Source organism: Panthera tigris, chromosome F3, assembly GCF_018350195.1.
Source record: "Panthera tigris isolate Pti1 chromosome F3, P.tigris_Pti1_mat1.1, whole genome shotgun sequence".
Lineage (NCBI taxonomy): Eukaryota > Metazoa > Chordata > Mammalia > Carnivora > Felidae > Panthera > Panthera tigris.
This window is the reverse complement of record NC_056678.1, coordinates 63,763,892-63,781,387: the sequence shown is the minus strand read 5'-3', so window position 1 is coordinate 63,781,387 and position 17,496 is coordinate 63,763,892. Positions and strand designations below refer to the sequence as shown.

Genomic DNA, 17,496 nt, shown 5'->3' with positions numbered 1-17,496 from the left:
AGGAGAAAATAGCCACTTACGGGACACAGGTTTTCAGTTTCTCTTTTTTAAAAAACTGGTTTCCTTTGAGTTAGGCAAATAACAATATATTACAAAACAGCCAACTTTACTGAAGCTTAAAGCCCTGAGACGCTGCGCCTGTTTAGTGTAGCCGCTAGTGTCTCTGCCTGCCACCTGGGACAGTCAGGTTCCATTCGCCGTCGGGCAAATGACAAGGACATTTTGTTTTCTTTCCTCCATTTCTACCCTCAGGTCTCGAAAAGTCTCCTCCTTTTGTCATGCAGAGCCTTTCCAGCAGGCCTCTGGGACGATGCCCCTCGGGACGCCAGCGACAAGGACGTGGCTCAAGAGGAGGGCGTTCCCACAGTTCAGGCACATCCTCCTTCCGGCGCGCCCCTCCCCCTCCCCGGCCCCGCCCCCGCCCCCGCCCTCGGCCTTCAGAGGAAAGGGACTTGATAAAGGAGGGGAATCAAATCCAATCAATGCAGGCTTCAGCTAGCTGGTTTCGGTTATTTCAGTGTTGCAAATCCTAGAATAGAAAAAGACTGAATTAAAACGACTGGATCAGAAAACAAAAAGCTGCGATGCATTGGCCGGGAATCGAACCCGGGCCTCCCGCGTGGCAGGCGAGAATTCTACCACTGAACCACCAATGCTCCCGCCTCATAATTTGTGGTGGCATCTCTTAGCTTCATCTCTATCCCGAGCTCCGTTCCACGATGTGAATCAGGCTCCCGCTTGAGTCACCGCTGAGCCACCAGTTTGAAAATATTGTCTTTATGTTCCAAGACAGAGAACGTTAGGACTCAAAAAAGAACAACAACAACAAAAGCTATTTAAAGTCCTGACTCTGAGGCTCTATTGGCATGACGATGACACGCTTTCGGCTCTCCCGGCTCATCAACCATCCAGGGGGCGCATTTGTCCTCGTGGGGAGTTGCGACCTGAAGTGGTTTCGGCTCTCGCTTCGGGCCGGCGGGGAGGAGCTGGAACTTTCCCCTCCACGCCGAGCCAGGAGCGGGTAACCGGCAGGCGGCGCGACGGCGCGGGATGAAGGGCTCCTGGAGGCCGAGCCAAGCAGCCCGGAGTCCCAAGGGCTCAGGCGTCCGACGCGGCCCGGGAGCGCGAGAAACCACCAGCGAAGTGGCCGTGGGCACCGACCCTAGCCCCACGTGCTCGTGGGTCGGCGTGCTGCAGGGAGGCGGGGTGGCGGCTGCCAGTCACCCACGACCAGGGCACGCGCCCAGCGCCCGGCTAGGTGGCCTTCAGGACCGCGCGCGGCTGGTGCGCGCGTAGCTAAGAGGCCGGCGCACCACCTGCTTGGACGCCACGCGCGCAGGTTCGCGGTCCCGGCGGTGCTGGCGGACCTGAAGCACTGACCCTTGCAGGGGGCCGAGGGAGGGCGGCAAGGCCTGGGTGCGCGTGTCCCCCCCCGGAGGCAGGAGACGTCCTCCTACCCCCAGGAGGTCTCTTCCATGGTGCTGGGCCAGGTGCAGGAGATTGGTCACGGTGCCCGCCTACCTCAACGACCCGCAGCGCCAGGCCACCAAGGACACCGGTGCCATCGTGGGGCGCCACGGGCTGCGGATCATCAACAAGGCCACGGCGGCCACCATCGCCGACGGGCTGATCAGCGCGGGGCGGGGGAGCAAAATGCGCTCATTTTCGACCTGGGCGGGAGCACCTTCGACCGTATGCATTCTCGCTGTCGACGCGGGTGTCTTCGAGGCTCCTGAGGCTGGGTGGGGAGGGCTCGACGACAGGTTGGTGAGCCGCCTCGGGAAGGAGTTCCGACGGAAGCAAGGGAAGATTTCCCAAGAGGACAGGCACAGAGTACAAGTGTCGGGAAGTCCTTGCCTGGCCGGAGCACAACCAGCTGGCAGAGAAGGAGGACTATGAGAATCAGAAGAGGGAGCTGGAGCAAAGTCTGTCACCCCACCTTCCCCAGGCCCTACGTGTCCCTGGGGGTAGCCGCTGTGGAACTGACACTGGCCAGGGAGCCCCCCACCCCTCCCCGGTAGTGGCCTCCGCACTGAGCAGGTTGATTGAATGGTCCCTCCTGGCAGGTCATCTGTGATGGTAAGGCCTGGGCTTGTGGGCCCTCTGTCTTCTGTGATCCTGCCCTGAACTTGAAGAATGGGAGTGCAGAGGAATCTTCCAATCAGAGAGCTTCTTCTCGCTGTGGTGTACCACTGAGGCCTGTGCCCGCGTCGCTTGTTGAAATCCTTTTCTCTCCCATTTCAGACCGGCAGAAGTCATCACTATTAACATTTGTGCGGCACTTCAACATCGCTTTTGCCTACTTTGGTGCTGTTGTTACCTGCATGTATGGATTTTGTTAATATATGGGTTTTGTGAAACATACATGGAAATAAACATTTAAAACTCCTCCTTGGTTTTCAGTCCAGTTAAATACATAAAGAGGCAAGGCTTTCAGAAGCAGAAAATGTCAGGGTGGGTGCTGAAGGAAGGAAGTGAAGAAAACTCACAAGCCTGTGCGTGTGATTTCCACAGGGGAAAACAGGCTAAGGGAGAGTTTGAGGCAGACATGTCCAGTGGGTACTGAAGTCTGAGGGCTGATAGGAGTGAGCTGTGAGTTATCTGCTGCAAGAGGAAAGGAGATGAGAGTTGGAAAAGTAGAGAATGGAGAGAAATTTTAAGTCCCAGCAAGGTTCCCACGTGTGACCCTAAGATTACAAAAAATCCTGTATTGGGATTCTAGTTTAGTTTGTCTGTCTATATGTCCTAATACACTGACAAGATAGTTTATATGATAATTAGCTGGCTCTAATCAAGTTACTTTATTCATTGTTCCTTTTTTAAGCTTGTTTATTTATTTTGAGAGAGAAAGAGAGAGCGTGCGCATGTGGGGGAGGGAGAGAGAGCGAGGGAGAGAGAATCCCAAGTAGGCTCCACACTGCCATTGCTGAGCCCGATGCTGGGGCTTGAACGCACGATCCATGAGAACCATGAGAACTGTGAGATCATGACCCCAGCTGAAATCAAGAGTCTGAGGCTTAACTGACTGAGACCCTTAGGCGCCCCTATCCATGTCGTGTTAGAGAATAAACCCCACGTCCTGAACTCTGGGATGTAGTGTATCCTGTCTCTGGAGAGTACATCTAGGGGTGTAATTAAAGTTACTATTGATCTTGTGTGTGAGAAGTTTCTGGTTTCTTCTGATGGGCCCTAAGGGTGATGATTAATAATAATGATGATGATGCCAGCCCTGTATCATAATAGCAATACTGAAACCAGATTGCTTAGGTTTTCAGCTCTGTTCCTTTATATCTGGTGGAAGTTAAACTTCCCAAGGTTTGGGGGCACCTGGGTGGCTCAGTCAGTTAAGTGTCTGACTTCGGCTCAGGTCATGACCTCATGGTTCATAGGCTCGAGTTCTGCATTAGGCTCTGTGCTGACAGCTCAGAGCCTGGAGCCTGCTTCCGATTCTGTGTCTCCCTCTCTTCTCCTCCCCCCAACCCCCAAATAAAAAAACATAAAAAAAAAAAACAACCACTTCTCCGAGGTTCGGTCTCTCCTTCTATATAGAGGGGATGATGATGAAATAGGACCTATTTCAGGATTGGTAAGAGGGTTCAGTTAATTAGTACATGTAAGAAACGATAAAGAAAGTTATGCATACAGCATATGAGCCACAAATATTAGCTATTACTAATTATTTTAGTTGAGCATCATCTATGTAGCAGGTACTTGACATACACAATCTAATTTAATCCTCACGGCAACATCACAGGGTTTTATTTCTTTGGGGAGATGAGGATTCTGAGGTTCACAGAGGTTAAACAATTTACTCAAGTTCGCATAGCTGTTAACTGTGGGGGAGGGGCAGGTTGGAATTGAGAATCCCGTCCTGCCTGATTCTAGAGCCTGTGCCTTGTCACCTCACAAACAGGCGGTGACTCTACTTGTTATCAAAACTTCCCAATATGTCGTGAAATTGGCTATGTTATTCCTCTAGAACACAGTTGGAGAGAAAAGGTATATATTTTTTTTTATTAGTTATATTATTCACTGATACATGTTTTTTACAGCACGTGGCTGAAGCTGGGAAGTATCTTCGGGCTCAATTTTACTGCCAGTTGAGCAAATGCCGATGTAAGAACAAGGATAAACTCGCGTCAGCTAGTTCCCAATTAACCCAGTCCACACTGGGTCTCTCCTGTGAGCAACGGGAAGATAGACTTTTATCTCAGAACTGCAGGCGGGTTTGGCCAGAGCAAGGCTGCATTACAGTTGGTTCAGGGGCGCCTCTTGCGGGTGACGAGGAGATTGCAGAACAACCCACTTGGCCCCATACTTGTCACTTCCCATTTTTAACTGCTCTCTTTTCCTGCACCTGGGCTTAGTGCTGGCCATGCTGGTTTCACCGTGAGAGAACTTGCCCAGAAAAGATGACATCACATACACATTCTATATTACACTTTCCCTTCCCAGAATTTCCTCCCAACTTCCAACTTGGACTTCCCAAGAGGAATGATACTCATGTTGCTGGGTGAATTGGGGAGACCCTGGGCCCCGGGGCCTTGACCCAGTCAGACCTGAAGGAGTCACCAAAGGTTCTTGGTCTTGTCACAAGAATGAATCCAAGGACAGACATGCAACACAGCGGTCGAGTGACACAAGTGGGAAAAGTTTATTAAAGCGAAAAGTACACTCTTGAGATTTGAGAGCAGGCTAGCAAGGGGGGGTGGAGGGAGAGACAGAGAGAGGGAGCGAGTGCCTTCTAGAGGTGGGGTTTGGGTTTCTGTCTTTTATTGACAGTTGTTAACTAGGGGGCAGAATATTTATCACTTGGGGCAGCAAGCAGGGTTTCCCGCTTTTTCTTCCTAATTTGGTCAGGGGTTTCCTGTTAGGGTATCTGCCAACTTGGGCCTGTTGCTTTGATGGGGCTTCCTGTGGAGTGCTGCCTGGACAGGCCTCTGACCTTCGCACAGCCAGCCACAGCTTCCTGGTTGCTGGCCTCCAGGTATCCTGTCAGAGCTTAAGTAACTTCCTATTCTAACACTCACAGGGTCAAGATAGTTTCTTAGCATTCCAACAACATATTCTCTCTCTCTCCTTAAAAACATACACAGGGTGTAAGAAGGAAAATCGTCTCGTGTTGTGAAAACATTTCAGATCCTCTCATTTGTATGGGATCTATTTTTCCATAGAGGGATTTAAACACACTACTTCATCTACTTTTGAATGAGACTGTTGTTAATGGTTTAGTTTCTTTGGGGACTATTTCTTGTATGCCTGGTAAGGCATCTTTTTTTTTTTTTTTTTTTTAATTTTTTAAAGATTTACTCTTGAGAGAGAGAGGGGGGAACAGAGCACGAGCGGGGGAGGGGCAGAGCAAGAGAGGGACACAGAATCCGAAGCAGGCTCCAGGAGCTCAGCTGTCACCGGATCCCGACGAGGGGCTCGAACTCACAAGCCGAGAGATCATGACGTGAGCCAAAGTCGGGCGCCCAAACGACTGAGCCGCTCAGGTGTCCTTGATAAGACATCTTTACATTGTATATAGTTGTCAAAGGACAGAATTTTAACCGAGTAACTCTGAAGATCTAATTGGCTTTTGTAAGTGATTCAAGAATTGGGCAACGTCCATTCCAGCAAGTCAAGGGGAACTCTGAGGCCTTTTACAAAAAAATCGAAGGTTTTTATAGGCAGGAGGGTGGGGTGACAAGTTATTAGCAAAAGAAAAGAAAGGATTGCTCCAGATAAGGTCACCCTCCCTTAGGGGCAAGGGCGGGGTTTCTTACCCTAATTGGTGCGGACTGGAAAATTCCTGACTGACTGGTTAAGACTAAATTTCAGGGAGAGGTTTAAACTGCAATTAGGTTAGGATTTAAGCCCCAGTTTGGTGACTTGGCCCAGCATAAGTGACTCCACCTTGGACCTGTCGTTTCTTTCTTTCTTTCTTTCTTTCTTTCTTTCTTTCTTTCTTTCTTTCTTCTTTTGATGTATGTTGATTTTTTCTTTTTTTCTTTCTTTTTTTTTTGAAATTTACATCCAAATTAGCATATAGTGCAGTAATGATTTCAGGAGTAGAATTCAGTGATTCATCCCCTACATATAACAACAAGTGTCCTCCTTAATGTCCCTTGCCCAAATAGCCCATCCCCCACCCACAACCCCTCCAGCAATCCTCAGTTGGTTCTCTATATTTAAGAGTCTCTTATGTTTTGTCCCCCTCCCTGTTTTTATATTATTTTTGCTTACCTTCCCTACTGTTCATCTGTTTTGTATCTTAAAGTCCTCATATGAGTGAGGTCACATGATATTTGTCTTTCTCTGACTGACCAATTTCGCTTAGCATAATACCCTCCAGTTCCATCCACGTAGTTGCAAATGGCAAGACTTTGTTCTTTTTGATTGCCGAGTAATACTCCATTGTATATACATGCCACATCTTCTTTATTCATTCATCCGTGGATGCATTTGGGCTCTTTCCATATTTGGCTATTGTTGATAGTGCTGCTATAAACATTGGAGCGCATGTGCCCCTTCGAAATAGCAAACCTGTACCCCTTGGATAAATACCTAGTAGTGTAATTGCTGGGTCTTAGGGTAGTTCTATTGTTAATTTTTTGAGGAACCTCCCTACTGTTTTCCAGAGTGGCTGCACTGGTTTGCATTCCCACCAGCAGTGCAAAAATGTTCCTCTTTCTCCTCATCCTCCCCAGCATCTGTCCTTGCCCGAGTTGTTAATTTTAACCATTCTGAAAGGCATGATGTGATAGCTCATTGTGGTTTTGATTTGTATTTGCCTGGTGATGAGTGATGTTGAGCATCTTTTCATGTGTCTGTTAGCCATCTGGATGTCTTCTTTAGAAAAGTGTCTATTCATGTCTTTTGCCCATTTCTTCACTGGATTATTTGTTTTTGGGTCTGTCGTTTTCTTTTTAACATAGTTTGATTAGTGTAATAACAACCGTGTCACCCAGTTCCTCCCCAAAAATATTACAACAAATTAAATCAAAATACATGCCCATTACTTAGAAATGAAATCTTGCTACAATCCCTCTAATGTAAAAACAGCATTTTCTTGCCCTACTCTCAATTCCTCACAGGCAGCTACTTTCAAGTGTTTTTCATTTCGGGTTTTTTTTTTTTTTTTTTTAGGGCCTTTTTATTGCGCAATAACTTTTGATTGACAGAGAGTTGGGAAGATACTACAGAAAGTTACTATATATCCAGGGGTGCCTGGGTGGCTCAGACGTTAAGAAAGTTACTATATATCCTTCACCCAGCTTCCCCTAATGTTAAGATTTTTACATAACCATGGTGCACTTATCAAACCCAAGAAGCTGACATTGGTACAATACAGTTAAGTGAACTATAGACTTTATTCAGATTTCATGTTTTTCCACTAATTTTTTTTTCCAGAAGCCTATCCAGGATACCATGCTGGTTTTGGTTATCATATCTTCCCTGATGTGGAAAATGTTGGGGTTCAGAGCCAATGGTCAAGAAAAAAATCCTTGAACCGTCTTTGGCGCAAAAAGGTGGTTTTATTACAGCATGGGGACAGGACCCGTGGGCAGAAAGCTGTCCTGGGGTAGTGACAGGTGACTGATTATGTAAGTTCAAGTTGGGAGGGGATTAGGGATAGCAGAAGTCTCTAAGGACTGTTGGAAACAAGGTTTCTAGGACCTTGAGGGGGCTAGCTATTTTTAGGAAAAGGTCATTTATTACTGTTAGTAAAAAAAAAACTCAGTCGTGAGACCCTTCGGATATCTGGGGGCCATATGCCTGGAGGATGATTGCCAACATGTATCTTGGGGGGCAGCGAAAATGAAGTTTCCAAAAGAATTTTTATATGTTACACAGGATCCTGTGGGGTTGGGCTAATGTTGCCTTTTGCCCCTAGCAAAGTGTCAACTTCAAGGCAGCTGAACTCCCAGAGGAAGGTGGAACTCTGCCTGTCTCAAGACCTTATCAATGGGTTGTAGGTAGTAAGGACATTTAATTTTTTTCTTTTGCCTTTGTTTTGTACATCATTCCCAACAATCTGTGACAGTTTCCCAACCTTGTGTTTCATGACCTTGACATTTCCAAGAGCACTGGTCAGTATTCGGCAGATTGTCCCTCGATTTGGGTTTATGTGATATTCTTTCATGATTAGACTGAGGTTTTTAAGAAGTGCCCATCTCCATGAATTCGGTCAGTGGGACTGTGACCTTGATCACATGGTTAAGGTTCAACTTTGTTTTTTTACATGTCTCTCTTGTGAATGCATTGCCATCGGCTTTAGCGTAGACACCTTCTGTTCTAAGCGCGGTGTCTGACATAGTGTGAGTGCTCATCTGAAACTGCCTTGGTGAGAAGCAAGGGAAAGGGTAGTCCAAGTTCAAGATCAGCCTGTGCAAAGGCACCTAAATTGGATCGGTGCTGCTCAAGCTTTTGGATGCGTGTGCATCACCTGGAGACCTTACAGACTTTGGATTTGGTGGGTCTGAGGTTGTGGCCTGCCACCTGCATTTCTAATAAGCCCCTAGGTATTCACCTAAGCCTCCCACCAGCTCAGTGTACTTACTATGCTGCTGGCAGCTTCCCAAGGTCACGGTCTGGTCTAGTAAATAGCAAAGAATGCAGTTTGGCGAAGTTTCACCAATTTCACCAATTGACCTAAAGATCCTTCCAATCTCACACCTGTGAACCTCACACATTCAGCTTGACAGCTCGTCCCTCTTCCCAAAAGGGCAACAAAATTTTTTTCATAGCCACTTCCTCCTCCATCAGAAAGCATCTTATCTGTGACCTTCAGGAAAAAGGAGCTCTCGAAACACCCAACTCCACGAGTTTACCTTTCCTCTGTATTACTTTCCCAGATTTTTTCTGTTGATTTATTTTCCTGGGTTTTGGTGACGCAGCAAACCTACTGAATTAGAGTTGGTGGTGGTTTTAGCGCAAGCAGGTAGTCGGGTTTCAACCCCACGTCTGGACGCCAGCAAGGGAGGAGTCAGGGTCAGCTATGGGGAAAGTCAGATACCTGTCCTGGCAACATTCCAAAACTAAAGCCGGAAGAAAGCCGGATCAAATCAGACAGGCCCAAGACAAAGAAGGCCTGCAACCCTGCTCCCAAAGAAATCCCCTCCCCAAATAATATTCCACCGCCTGGTAGACAACTGTCGATGAAAGATAGAGACCCAAACCCTGGGCCCTGCTCTCCCTTGAGCGGGCTGCTCTCACATCTGGAAAGTGCACTCTCTCTCCCTTTAATGATCTCTTTTCCATCACTACTCAACCAGTGTCTGGTCTGTTCTTGAATTTTTCTCTTGGGAGGAGCCTAAGAGCCTGCGGTGACATCCCAGGGAGGGGCTGCGCGGAGGCCTCAGGGCCAAGGGGTCTCCCCAGTCCACCCTGCGACAGATGAACGGCCTGCCCTAATATGCTTGGCACATAGGAAGGGCTCCATATATTGTTGTTAGATAAAGGAATGGATAAATAGGTACCAAGAGGACGGAGTCTAAGGCAGAAACACTTTTTTTCAGTTAGGGATAGATCTTAGTGTCAATTGTTTCCTGATTTCCTAGACCAGTCTCCTGCCTATGACAGAAAAAAATCGATTGTTTCATATTTACAATGAAGCATAATATTCATATGTAGATACTCAGGATAAAGAGGTGTCGATTAATCAATACTCCCTTCTCCATGAATTCAATTCTATTTGTTGGTGGGAAAAAAAAGTAAAAGCAACACTTTGTCAGAAGTGGGATTCGAACCCACGCCTCCAGGGGAGACTGCGACCTGAACGCAGCGCCTTAGACCGCTCGGCCATCCTGACTTCGCGCTTATTGTCGTCTTATTTTCCTTTAGTATTATTCCACAGTACTGTATCACGACGTTAACGTACATGAAAGTTGTATTTATTGTTTTATATAAAATTAGAACTCTCCATGGGATCCTTGTCAAAGCACGGAAAATAAAACTGTCTCCGACTCCTCTTTCCTACTTCACCATCCTAAACGGTAAGGATCCATTTTAACTTTCGCCCTTTTGAGCCCTCCAATCACTCCTCTAGCGCGGCGGAATCTCGCCAGGGTGGGCCCCTCGCCGGCCGGTCTCCTTCAGACCCTCCGTCCCAAATCGTCGGTACCGAATCCCACGCCCCGCGGATCCAGCGCTGGGACGAGCCCAGTGGCAGAGCCGGGAGCGCGGACGAGAGCAGGGGGCGGGAAAAATCCCTGGGCCGAGCGAGGCGTCTACTTTCCTGCTGGGCTCCGCGCTGCCCCGGCCTCCAGTCCCTGTCCGTAGCTGGAGGATCGACTAGGAGCAAGGCCGAGATCCATTCTCGTTAAAGGAAAGCTCCACGCACCTCAGAATCGTGGAACACCGTGGTCCGAGAAGCCACGGCCTCCATTTGCCTTATATAGGAAATTCCCAGAACTTAAGAACGCCAGCGTTGGTGGTATAGTGGTGAGCATAGCTGCCTTCCAAGCAGTTGACCCGGGTTCGATTCCCGGCCAACGCAGCTCTTCCCTTTTTTCCCCTTCCCGAGGAAAGCCACATGGGATTTTTTTTTTTTTTTTTTTTTTTTTTAAAAAGCCTGAACCCAAACTAGGAACCGCAGGCACTGCCTTCTCTCCCGGACTCATCTGTCGCTGGGGAGCCCCTTCTCCGCCCAGCCGCGTTTGGGTCCAGTGTCCGACTCGGAAGGCTTTCTTTCCTGGCTGCCGCTCCTCCCCGCCTTTCTTTCCCCGCTGCCACCTCTGGAGGAACCTGCGCGACGCCGGGTGCCAGGTACCGAGTGCCGAGCGCCGGGAGCCAGGTCTCCGGAGGGCCCTGCGTGCAGGTGCGCGAGGTCCGTGCGGCTGCCCTGCGAGTGCGTCGGGAGAACTGCGCTTGCAGGTGTACGACAGTAAACTAAATAATTAGCAGAGGTCAATAAATGGACACCCAGTTCAGCCACTGAAGAAAGTCTAAGTAGGCTGGGAGCAACTTGGGCATATGAATCCCCTTTTTCAACTGTAAACGTTATGAAATCTAAGTACCCACCCAGTTTTTCCGATGAAAATTTAACGCCCGAGTGTGCAACCTGCTGTCTGTTGAGTGTCCAATACATACTGGTTTGAAGACGAAGTATAAAAAAATTCTAATATCTTCATATTGGTTACATGTCCAAATAATATTTTGGAGATCTTGGGCTAAAGGAGATGTGGTATTAAAAGCCACCCGTTTCTTAATTTTTAGCGTGGCTGCAAGAAAATGTAGATTGCATGTAGGGCATTCGGCATGTGTCGGTTGCGACGCGCCAGTCGAGGCAGGAAAAAGGGCATAGCGTTGCCAGCAGCCGGTAACGTTTCACGGAAGAAAGTGTCCTGGGAAGTTAGAAGTAAGTTTGTAAACAATGACTTTGGCGCCCATTTCGCGGTTTTCCTCGTTAGTATAGTGGTGAGTATCCCCGCCTGTCACGCGGGAGACCGGGGTTCGATTCCCCGACGGGGAGACTACGAAGCTTTTTTTTTTTTTTTTTTCTTTCTTTCTTTACCATGGCCTCCCTGAAATCTGTGCTGGGTAGATACTTGGTTGGAGGGTAAGCCAGAGATAGGAGAGATTTATTTGCAGATTTGGTTTTCCGGAATCAGGCTATCTCTTCTCTGAGATTTGCTCCTTCAATATCCAGCCAGTCTAGCAGCCTTCAACTTTGCCTCAATGCATGAGGTATAAGACTGGTTTTCTGCCTGAATTTACGCTCCCGAGTCTCATTTCCTGGAGAGTGCCCTCAGAACGAGGATCTTACCCTTATGATTCCTCCTTCTATAGCTTGAATCCTCTTTTCTTTTTTTTTTTATTTTTAAATTTTATTTATATCCAAGTTAGTTAACATATAAAATCCTCTTTATTTTCTATCTCCTTTGATCGCTTTCCAGTGTCTTATAGATTTTTTTTTTTAATTTGTCCAGAGTTTATAATTCTTATGGGCACAGTGGTTAGTACCACACAAACTCCCCCACCAGTATGGAAAGGAATTAACTTTCTAATTGTATTCATAGCATTTTTGAACAGAAGTTTCTAATTTTTATGGAGACAAACACTTTCCCTGGTAGTTTCTTAACTTTTTTCATAAGTAGAAAACTCTTACCCACCCCGATATCAGATCAGTTTTTACCTTTATTTTCTTAAGTGTTTCCTTTTGCTTTTTTGGTATTATCCCTTTAATTCTTTTTGAAACCATTTTGAGATGTAACATGGGTAAGTATAACTCTATTCCCATCCCTCCACCTGGTGGTTCTCCATTCAATTCATTGCATAGCCCACCCCTCAACCACTGATTTGAAATGACATCATTGATGGGTACTAACTCATCTATCCCTCTCAAAGAAGACAACACAAAAACTCTGGGACACACTTGACTCCAGTCCCAGCTTGGATCCATGAGCTAAACGTGAAACCAGAAGATATCAAGCTTCCTCTTGGATACTGTGAATGACTGGGTGTCAATGGCTTACAGTCCCTCAGGCTGCTGTCCCTTGTTGTCTCTTCTTGCTCACGTTTTTGATATTTGGCTATGTGAGTGGCGCCCCGGTCTGATTTCCAAGACAGTTTTGACTCCATCTTGGATTATGAGCTGTTTATCACGAACCCAGTAGATTGCATGCTTTCTCTTAGGTATCGTGGATCAACGGGATGGTATAAACTTTTCTCTGTTCCACTGTTGGGATCTTTTCCACAGGAATTTGGGAAGAGTCCAACACAGGGACCTGGAACCCCTCCCTCCTCCCGCACCCGGGTTGTCTTTTAAGAACAAAAAGCTACACAGATCCTTGGTGGCAAGGTATATATTATCACAATATACCCACAACTGTAGCCCAAGACTACATAGTTCTTTAGATCGTTTCATCCCCTCAGTATCTAATAGCCCCGCATCAGAGGTGGAGGTGGAAGCGTTATCTGCTTTTGTTTTAATTTGGAGTTGGTTTTATTTTATTTTTGCTTTTCAGTTTATTCACTGTAGTGGATATGTCCCCTGGTTTGCTCAGCACCCGGTCCCGTACCATTCTGGTTTGCTTTCCTGTGCTATTGAGGCTGGGAAGCTAAAAACTACATTTCCTAGATTCCTTTGCAGCGGGGGTTCTGGTTATGACTTACGTTCCACCAACCAGATGTACTTTAGTGAGATCTGATTTGTAACTGAGTTACATGGGAGAGACATGGGGATACAATTTGGGTTGTGTAAATAGTGGCCATTGCAGCCAGTGTTCTGGAGCCAGAGACCAGAGACTGGGGAAGCTTTTTAATTTGTTTTATAGCAGGTTTTGCTGGGCAGTGTGGTAGCCCGATATACAGAATAGTTTGGGGAGCTATTCCTGGAAGTTAGCCTAGAGTCTGTTTCTTCAGTCTTCCTGATGCCTGGCGAATTATCCATAGCCCTCAATAAATCCTTTTGTATTTAAACAAGCTACAGTAGATTCTGCTGTTTGCAGTTAAGGATCCTACTGTGCTCATCCTTGAATGAGAAGCCATCTAAGGAATCTCTCTAAATCGGGTGTCTCTTTCTCCCAATAAGGAGCACACTTTATTCTGGGTTTTATATTCATTATTCCTTTGGCCTGTATAACAGTTTCAATACATGTGTATGTGTTGCCAAATATATGTATTATTTGGATTTTCATGCTTTTAAAGGTTTTATAACTGGTACCAGGCAGTATGTATTCTTTTGCAACCAGCGTTTTTTCCCCCTAAATATTATTTTTATAGGATTCATTTATATTGAGACACATAGCCATTAATGGTATTCAGAAGATTTAAAACAGCTGCAGGATTCTGTATTTCAACTATTCCCTACTAGTCCTTAACTGCACGTATAGATCTGTGTGTTTACGGGTCTCATAAAACCGATTTCCAGGCAACGTAGTTGTCGTGCGAGTCCTATCTAACCTTTCAAATCATCTCCAAATTGTTTGATTTTTAATAACTGTTGGTTTTGTTTGATGCAGCTGTCACTGGCTAAATGATGCCTCTCTCTGAACCCTGCTTTTCCTGCGTCAAATTCCCCCACTTTCTGTCCAATACATTGATAGTCATGCAGTGACTTGTGTAAGCTGAACATTTTTTCCTAAAATTAGGATACTGAATCCTTTGGCATCTTCTGTTAAACTAACAGCAATCGTGATAAGTTTTTTTTTTTTCCGGCCTTTGAAATACTGTCTGAGGGTTGTTTTCTCTATCACACAATAGTCATTTATTGGAATGATATGTGTCATCAGGCTGGATGAGGCAACTAACGGGATTGTGAGGTACATGGGCTCTGTTGTGCTTCCCGTGTTTGGACTTGGCTCCCCTTCTCTCAGTTTCCTCATATGTAAAAGGGGGTAATGATGACGATTATAATTCTCAGATGAGTTAATAAGCGTTTAGAATGGTGTCTGGCAATGAGCAAGCATTAATTATCCTCTTTATTACTAAAACAATTACCCGCGGTGGGAGGATGTTTGGGGTTTGAAAAACAAACAAACAAACCTGTTCCATGAAATGAAGGTGAACCACAATACAGATGGGGGAAAGGGGCACCTGCCCCTCCGTCACCTGTTAGCCCCCAATTTCCCCTATGTTCCAGTCTGCGTCCCAGTCTCCATCCTATCACGGGACGGCCAGCAGAGGCCACAACATGTGGCTGATACTTTGTGTGACGCATTACTGCCCGCCCGTTCTCTCTGTTATTTCCTGATTCTCGGTACCAAGTTTGGGTGGAGGCTGTGGTTCCTACAAGTGGCCACAGGCAAGGGTGACTACTGAGTAGTAATGAGTGGTAGCAGACAGCCACAGTGTCGGGGAGCCAAACTGACACTGGGCCTTTGTTAACTGGACCAGGGTTTCGGGTGGCCCTGTCCTGGGATAGGACAGTCCTATCACCAGGACTTGCAGTAGGCTGGCTTAAATTGGACCTGTAGGCTGGGAGGCATTGAGCTGCTTCTTGACAGTGCTCATGTAGAATTCTTTAGAGTTGGCCAGCATTGGCATGGGGACTGGCTTTCTGGTATCTAGGGACAGCCAAAGCAGAACCCAGACGACGATTCTTTCTGAGGGGCAGTTAACGGGTATGGCACTGACCGATCAGAATGTTACCGTCTATACATTTCCCTCCTTGTCACAGGATTAATTGTCTTCCAAAAGTTTTCTGTTGTCGTCGTCGTCGTTGTTTTTCTAGCAGATTTATTGACCCGCAGATCCCGTGCAATACGTATGCTAAGCATTGAAGGTCGGTATAGCATTCCTTTTCCCTGGTGCACATGTAAAACCCTGAACAATCAACAGTTTGGGTATGTTATATATATATTTGTTACTACTCCATCTAAGCATTTTTCTTTTCTTTAATTTTTTTTTTAATGTTTATTTATTTCTGAGACAGAGAGAGACAGAACATGAATGGGGGAGGGGAGAGAGACAGGGAGACACAGAATCCCAAGCAGGCTCCAGGCTCCGAGCTGTCAGCACAGAGCCGGACGCAGGGCTTGAACTCATAAACCGTGAGGTCATGACCTGAGCCGAAGTCAGTGGCTCAATGGACTGAGCCACCCAGGCAACCGGATCTAAGCATTTTTCAATTTCCACTCAATTTCTCTTTGATCCATGAATTATTTTAAAAGCATACGTTTGAAAATTTTCCACATATATGAGGGTTTAAAAAGGTTTTTTTTTGTAGTTGCTTTCTAAGTCAAATCCCGTTATGTTCAAAGAATGTGTTCTAAATAGTGCCGATTCCATGAAGCCATGTTTTATGGCTTCATATAATAAAGTGAATTTTTGTAAATGTTTGAGAAGACTATGTAGCCAAAAATTATTGGTTGCAGAGTTCTAATTATATACATTTAAATTTTGTTTAATGTTTGCTGATTTTTGAGAGAGAGAGACAGCACGAGTGGGAGAAGGGCAGAGAGAGAGGGAGACACAGAGTCCAAAGCAAGCTCCAGGCTCTAAACTGTCAGCACAGAGCCCAATGCAGGGCTCGGTCCCACGGGCAGCTAGATCATGACCTGAGCAGAAGCCGGAGGCTCAACTAACTGAGCCACTCAGGCGACCCTAAATATATATATTTTAAACCAAGCTTATTAATTGTGTTCATATGCTTAATTTTTTTCTCTCTGCTTGACCTATTGAATGCTGAGAATAGTAAGTTGAATTCTCTCACTGTAGAGTTTGAAGAATCAACTATAGATGAATTTGCCAGTTTTCTCTCAGAGGTCTAATAATTCTTGCTTCTATGTTTTAACATCATTTTATTAGATACATATGTATTTAGAATTGTTATATGTTTATCATAGTTTAATCTTTTATCATCATGTGGTGACATCTTTATCCCTTGTGATACATTATTTCTTAAACTTTATTTTGTCTGGTATTACTTAGCTATGTGCCAACTTTCTTTTAGACTGTTCCTGTCATATCTTTTTCCATTCTTTTCCATTCAGTCTTTCTGTGTTTTTTTTTCCTGTTTTAATGCCATTCGTCTAAAACAGAATAAAATATATTTTAAAAAAATCCACTCTCACTGGCAAATTTTCTCCATTTATATTTATTGTGATTACTGATATATTTGGATTTATTTCATCATCCCATTTTGTACTTTCTTTTTTATTATTTTTTTTAATGTTTATTTACTTTTGAGAGAGACAAAGACAGAATGCAAGTAGGATGGGGCAGAGAGAGAGGGAGGCACATAGTCTGAGGCAGGCTCCAGGCTCAGAGCTGTCAGCACAGAGCCTGATGCCGGGCTCGAACTCACGAGGTGTGAGATCACGACCTGATCCAAAGTCAGTCACTCAACCGACTGAGCCACCCAGGCACCCCTGTACTTTCTTTTTTAATAACTCAGTTTTTCTTGTTTTGCCTTCTTTTAGATTGTTGTCTTGTACTTGCAAAGCGAAACATGGGAAATGTATGCGTGTTTAGAATAAACTGGAAAGTAATTTTTAATTTCTTCTGCCAATCCAATAAACAGGTGAAGGTGAGAGTAGCGGTTCCCAAACTTGGACTTTGCAGATAAGTTGAATTTCCCCTAAAAGGTTGGTGACCGGGGCGCCTGGGTGGCTCAGTCGGTTAAGCGTCCGACTTCGGCTCAGGTCATGATCTCGCGGTCTGTGAGTTCGAGCCCCGCGTCGGGCTCTGGGCTGATGGCTCAGAGCCTGGAGCCTGCTTCCGATTCTGTGTCTCCCTCTCTCTCTGCCCCTTCCCTGCTCATGCTCCATCTCTCTCTGTCTCAAAAATAAATAAACATTAAAAAAAATTAAAAATAAAATAAAATGTTGGTGACCAATATAGAGTTGCCAACTTTTTATTTTGCCGAATTAGGAAATTAATAAAACAACCGCAGACACTGCTTTGTATAAAACAAAGAACATTTTAAAACAAACTTAAAAGTGTAAAAAAAGGTAATCTCAATATAGAGTTCTTTTGGCAAACTTCTCTGAGATACACACACACACACACACACACACACACACACATAATTTGGGCCTATATGGGCATTGTGTATTCTCATTCTCT

At 45.7% G+C, this 17,496-nt stretch overlaps 1 long non-coding RNA gene and 4 other non-coding genes across 6 annotated transcripts in view; 3 read left to right on the top strand and 2 right to left on the bottom strand.

The window, feature by feature from the left end:
* Positions 1-585: 585 nt before the first annotated feature.
* TRNAG-GCC lies at positions 586-656 on the bottom strand. The gene has a single exon. It is a non-coding gene; the product is annotated as a tRNA-Gly (tRNA).
* A 3,259-nt stretch (positions 657-3,915) lies between these two features.
* LOC122235834 overlaps positions 3,916-17,496 on the top strand; it is a 77,869-nt gene continuing 64,288 nt past the window's right edge. Inside the window, exons 1-3 of one of the 2 annotated variants that reach the window (XR_006213909.1) lie at positions 3,916-3,999; positions 9,901-9,980; positions 10,558-11,053. This is a non-coding gene — a long non-coding RNA (uncharacterized LOC122235834). Of the gene's footprint in view, positions 4,000-9,900; positions 9,981-10,557; positions 11,054-17,496 lie in introns of those variants that run through there. The other variant, XR_006213910.1, reaches the window with a different exon arrangement.
* On the bottom strand, positions 9,714-9,796 carry TRNAL-CAG. The gene has a single exon. It is a non-coding gene; the product is annotated as a tRNA-Leu (tRNA).
* Positions 10,412-10,483, top strand: TRNAG-UCC. Its single transcript has one exon. It is a non-coding gene; the product is annotated as a tRNA-Gly (tRNA).
* TRNAD-GUC lies at positions 11,387-11,458 on the top strand. Its single transcript has one exon. It is a non-coding gene; the product is annotated as a tRNA-Asp (tRNA).